This window comes from Ranitomeya variabilis, chromosome 1, assembly GCF_051348905.1.
Source record: "Ranitomeya variabilis isolate aRanVar5 chromosome 1, aRanVar5.hap1, whole genome shotgun sequence".
NCBI lineage: Eukaryota > Metazoa > Chordata > Amphibia > Anura > Dendrobatidae > Ranitomeya > Ranitomeya variabilis.
In genome coordinates, this window is record NC_135232.1 from 259,671,926 (window position 1) to 259,678,333 (window position 6,408).

The 6,408-nt window shown below is 41.9% G+C and overlaps 1 protein-coding gene across 1 annotated transcript in view; it reads right to left on the minus strand.

Annotated features, from left to right (window-relative positions):
- LOC143813666 (catechol O-methyltransferase-like) overlaps nucleotides 1-6,160 on the minus strand; it is a 51,307-nt gene extending 45,147 nt beyond the window's left edge. The window contains exon 1 of the mRNA XM_077293401.1: nucleotides 6,047-6,160. The gene's annotated coding sequence lies outside the window, so the exon portion shown is untranslated. The remainder of the gene's footprint in view (nucleotides 1-6,046) is intronic.
- Nucleotides 6,161-6,408: the final 248 nt, after the last annotated feature.

Below are 6,408 nucleotides of genomic sequence, written 5' to 3' on the forward strand. Positions count from 1 at the left end.
GGTTTACCCCAACATGTGGGGTATCGGCGTACTCAGGACTAATTGTACAACGACTTTTTTGGTCCACTTTCTCCTGTTACCCTTGGTAAAATAAAACAAATTGGATCTGAAGTAAAAATTTTGTGAAAAAAAAGTTAAATGTTCAATTTTTTTTAAACATTCCAAAAATTCCTGTGAAGCACCTGAGGGGTTAATAAACTTTTTGAATGTGGTTTTGAGTACCTTGAGGGGTGCAGTTTTTAGAATGGTGTCACTTTTGGGCATTTTCTGTCATATAGACCCCTCAAAGTCACTTCAAGTGTGAGGTGGACCATAAAAAAAATGGTTTTGCAAATTTTGTTGCAAAAATGAGAAATCGCTGGTCAACTTTTAACCCTTATAACTCCCTAACAAAAAAAAAATTATGTTTCCAAAATTGTGCTGATGTAAAGCATAAATGTGGGAAATGTTGTTTATAAACTATATTATGAGATATAACTCTCTAATTTAAGGGCATAAAAACTAAAAGTTTGAAAATTGCTAAATTTTCATAATTTTCGACAAATTTTTGTTTTTTTCACAAATAAATGCAAGTCATATCGAAGAAGTTTTACCACTATAATGAAGTACAATATGTCACGAGAAAACAATGTCAGAATCAGCAGGATCCGTTGAAGCATTTCAGAGTTATGACCTCATAAAGTGACAGTGGTTAGAATTGTAAAAATTGGCCGTGTCACTTAGGTGAAAACAGGCTTTGGGGTGAAAGGGTTAAAATGAAGTTAATAACAATAATAATCATTAACCCATTATCTACCAATGTCCTTTTTGGGACACCTAATCTTTAGCTTCTAGCAACTAAGATTTTATAATTTTTATAATTAGGTCCAATTTTTTGTGTTGCGTTTGTAAAATGAATGTTTTCAAAATAGGAAATCATGTCATTGTCATTTTTAATTGAATATTGGGACGCCCCTTTTCTGAAAAATCCGTACTTAAAAATTTTAATTTGGCAAGTAATGGGTTAAAAATCTGAATAATAATACATTTTATTCACAGTGTAAAATCAAAAACAAACTGGATTCAGTAAGATGTGCGTTTCTACCAGGTACAATTTGAACTGAAAGACCTTTACAACTTGTTACTCTAGAGCAGTGTTCCCCAACTCCGGTCCTCAAGAGCCAGCAACAGGTCATGTTTTCAGGATTTCCTTAGTATTGCACAGGTGATTGAATGCTTGCCTGTCCAGGTGATGCTATTATCACCTGAAAACATGACCTGTTGGTGGCTCTTGAGGACCGGAGTTTGGGAACACTGCTCTAGAGAATGCAGTGTATAATTGACCATGTGTGAATACAGGATCAGGTAGGAGAACGCCAATCTTATCGAATGTTTGTCCTTGCAATTTTGTAATTGTCATGGAATAAGCCAGACAAAGTGGGAATTGTTTTCTTGTTAACTTAAACGGGATATCGTGTGTGGGGATGGAGCCTCGTGTGGTAATGTGTGGGGACGGAGCCTCATGTGGTAATGTGTGGGGACGGAGCCTCGTGTGGTAATGTGTGGGGACGGAGCCTCGTGTGGTAATGTGTGGGGACGGAGCCTCGTGTGGTAATGTGTGGGGACGGAGCCTTGTGTGGTAATGTGTGGGGACGGAGCCTCGTGTGGTAATGTGTGGGGACGGAGCCTCGTGTGGTAATGTGTGGGGACGGAGCCTCGTGTGGTAATGTGTGGGGACAGAGCCTCATGTGGTAATGTGTGGGGATAGAGCCTCGTGTGGTAATGTGTGGGGATAGAGCCTCGTGTGGTAATGTGTGGGGATAGAGCCTCGTGAGGTAATGTGGTGGGGCGGGATTGTGTGTGGTGATGTGGTGGGGGGTGGGATTATGTGTCATGATGTGGTGGGGGGGCTGGATTATGTGTGGTGAGGGGGCGGGATTATGTGTGGTGATGTGATGGGGCGGGATTATGTGTGGTGTTCGGTGGGGGGGCAGGATTATGTGTGGTGATGTGGTGGGGGGCGGGATTATGTGTGGTGATGGGTGGGGCGGGATTATGTGTGGTGATGTGGTGGGGGGCGGGATTATGTGTGGTGATGTAGGGGCAAGATTATGTGTGGTGATGTGGTGGGGGGCGGGATTGTGTGTGGTGATGTGGTGAGGATTGTGTGTGGTAATGTGGGGGGCGGGATTGTGTGTGGTAATGTGGGGGGGCAGGATTGTGTGTGGTAATGTGGGGAGCGGAGCTACTGTGCAGGGGGCGGGATTAGCGAGTAATCACAATGCCTCTTATATATAGATATACAGTACAGACCAAAAGTTTGGACACACCTCATTTAAAGATTTTTCTGTATTTTCATGACTATGAAAATTGTACATTCACACTGAAGGCATCAAAACTATGAATTAACATATGTGGAATTATATACTTAACACAAAAGTGTGAAACAACTGAAATTATGTCTTATATTCTAGGTTCCTCAAAGTAGCCGCCTTTTGCTTTGATGACTGCTTTGCACACTCTTGGCATTCTCTTGATGAGTTTCAAGAGGTAGTCACCGGGAATGGTCTTCCAACAATCTTGAAGGAGTTCCCAGAGATGCACTTGTTGGCCCTTTTTACCTTCACTGTGCGGTCCAGCTCACCCCAAACCATCTGGATTGGGTTCAGGTCTGATGACTGTGGAGGCCAGGTCATCTGGCGTAGCACCCCATCACTCTCCTTCTTGGTCAAATAGCTCTTACACAGCCTGGAGGTGTGTTTGGTGTCATTGTCCTGTTGAAAAATAAATGATGGTCCAACTAAATGCAAACCGGATGGAATAGCATGCTGCTGCAAGATGTTGTGGTAGCCATGCTGGTTCAGTATGCCTTCAGTTTTGAATAAATCCCCAACAGTGTCACCAGCAAAGCACCCCCACACCATCACACCTCCTCTTCCATGCTTCACGGTGGGAACCAGGCATGTAGATTCCATCCGTTCACCTTTTCTTCGTCGCACAAAGACATGGTGGTTGGAACCAAAGATCTCAAATTTGTACTCATCAGACCAAAGCACAGATTTCCACTGGTCTAATGTCCATTCCGTGTGTTCTTTAGCCCAAACAAGTCTCTTCTGCTTGTTGCCTGTCTTTAGCAGTGGTTTCTTAGCAGCTATTTTACCATGAAGGCCTGCTGTACAAAGTCTCCTCTTAACAGTTGTTGTAGAGATGTGTCTGCTGCTAGAACTCTGTGTGGCATTGAACCGGTCTCTAATCTAAGCTGCTGTTAACCTGCGATTTCTGAGGCTGGTGACTCGGATAAACTTATCCTCAGAAGCAGAGGCGACTCTTGGTCTTTCTTTCCTGGGGTGGTCCTCATGTGAGCCAGTTTCTTTGAAGCGCTTGATAGTTTTGCCACTGCACTTGGGGACACTTTTAAAGTTTTCCCAATTTTTCGGACTGACTGACCTTCATTTCTTAAAGTAATGATTGCCACTCGTTTTTCTTTACTTAGCTGCTTTTTTCTTGCCATAATACAAATTCTAACAGTCTATTCAGTAGGACTATCAGCTGTGTATCCACCCGACTTCTGCACAACACAACTGATTCCCAACACCATTTATAAGGCAAGAAATCCCACTTATTAAACCTGACAGGGCACACCTGTAAAGTGAAAACCATTTCAGGTGACTGCCTCTTGAAGCTCATCAAGAGAATGCCAAGAGTGTGCAAAGCAGCCATCAAAGCAAAATGTGGCTACTTTGAAGAACCTAGAATATAAGACATAATTTCAGTTGTTTCACACTTTTTTGTTAAGTATATAATTCCACATGTGTTAGTTCATAGTTTTGATGCCTTCAGTGAGAATGTACACTTTTCATAGTCATGAAAATACAGAAAAATCTTTAAATGAGAAGGTGTGTCCGAAGTTTTGCTCTGTACTGTGTGTGTGTATACATACATACATACAGCCTCCCTATATACACACACACACACACCCTCCCTGTATACACACACCACACGCGCCCCCACAAAGCCTCCATATATACTTACGCACCCACACAGCCTCCCTATATATACACACACCACACGAGCCCCCACACAGCCTCCCCATATACACCCCACATGAGCCACGAAACAGCCTCTCTATATAGACCCACACCAAACGAGCCCCCATGCAACCTCCCTATATACATACACACCACAAGAGCCCAACACGGCCTCCATATATAAACACACACACCCAAGCCCTCATAGCCTCCCTACACACACACACACACACAAAAAAAAAACATACACATACTCACATCGATCCCGGGGGTTTTTTTTGTTTTTTTTTAAAGGTACACGGCCCCAGTGAAAACTGTCTTAACTTGGACTTAACAAAAGTCAAATAGTTAGATGCCAAATACTTTGTTTCTCTACAATACATAGGCAAAATTAAATTAAATAAAAAAAATCTTAGTCCACTCTCCAACCACTATTATATTGTGTGCAGCTCAACATGAAAAATTTGGTGAAAGGCTCTGTTTAATATAACCATATTAAAAGTTTCACATTATAAAAGGTAGTTGCATTTATCTAGACTTCAGTAGAGTGGCAACCTCTAATCATTCCATTGATCTTGAGAATGAAGGGGCCACTGTGCTGCTTTTTCCTCCAGCACAATCCTAGTCAAATGATTTTGAAGTTTCCTACACTGTCAGGTGGCTGTATGAGGTGTGTAGGGAAAAATTCTTGGGATGCAGCACTAAACCTGCATTGCCATCCTTTCATTCTCATGATTAGGGTAGGTTAATAAGAGAATAAAAATAATTCCGAGCTTCACCCAGAAAACCGGACAATTTTTTTCCTCACTTGTGATTCGTGTGCAATCTTATTTATAACAGCTATTAATTGACTGTTTATATACCCATGATACAGGGTTGTAATGTAGACATAAAAAATGAATGCTATACTGCGGCTCCCTTTGGTATATAATTTTGTTTGGTCATCCATATACATAAATGGGTGAATCTTGTCCAATTTATGGAAGAAACTAGTGCATGCTGCAATTTTTTATTTTTTCACATGCAGATTCCATCAGAGAAAAAAAAACAAGTTCACCTCCACTGCCCTGTTGAATAAGATTGATGAGAGTGCTGTCTTTTTTCTTTCAAATGGACAGCATTCGGACTGAAAATACAGTTGTATGAGTCCTTAGACTATGTGCACACGTTGCGGATTTTGTTGCGGATCCGCAGCGGATTTGCAGCTGCGGGTCCGCAGCAGCTTTCCATGCGCTTACAGTACAATGTAAACCGCAATCCGCAGTGTCCATGCTGCGGAAAAAAACGCCCGGAAACGCAGTGGTTTACATTCCGCAGCATGTCAATTCTTTGTGCGGATTCTGCTGCGGTTTACACATGCTCCACAATAGGAATTCGCAGGTAAAACGCAGTGCCTTTTACCTGCGGATTTTTAAAATCCGCTGCGGAAAAATCCGCAGAGCTCCATTAAACGTGTGCACTTACCCTAAGTGGGTGTTCGAGAGGTGGACAACCACAGATAATGGAGTAATGTTCCAGCAATATACAATTCATTTATTAAATGGGAAAGCCCTTTAACTAAATTTGTGCAACATTTACATGGTTTAATGTTTCACCCTGTAGTCAGTCTGCCTATTTCAGAGTGCAAACTTGAAATACTCTTGAAGAAGCCAGTTATCCAGAATATTCAGCTTTGTAGCTCTGGACAGATCTCGCAGTAAGATCACATTCAGAAATGGTTGCACTATGCATCTATCGCTATAAAGTTATCTGCTATGGCTTTACCCAATTCAAGATTAAAGGGATCACTTGAAATTCCTATTGCTGTGGACATGTATGCTAAGTGACTGAATGGTTGTCCAGCACATAAAGACAACACGTGTAGACCTAAACTGTTTCTACTATCAAAAGCAAATATCTGCTTAACTCATACATATGTAAAATGTATATGTTTTTGTGGTGATATATCTGGTGACATTCTCAGTCATATTTTTTTCTTTTGAACTCAGGGACAGTATTGCCACAAAACTGCCAAGTTCACAAAGTTCCTCACTACTCACCAGTCACCACAAGGATGGTCTTCTCCTCACGTGAATCCAGGAAGCAGTGATAGACCTGAAGCACTCATATACTACTGCTGTGTCAGATTTCACCCCCTCCGCACTGGGTGTAACCTCCTTAAAAGTGTGTTATTTTTTAGGACCTGAGGCACAGGATCGCTGCCTCCTCCTCCACACTAATCTGTGAGCTAACGCTAGCAGCAGGCACAGGCAATACCAGTCTGACCTACATCTTATGTAGATATCCAGCCGCCTGCCAATAAAAACGAAAGATTCTTGTGTAACCATATTTTATCTCCAAAAGGCACTATAAGGCCTGTTTCACATGTCCCTGTCTCTGGTATGTGTGGTGACAGTTTTCA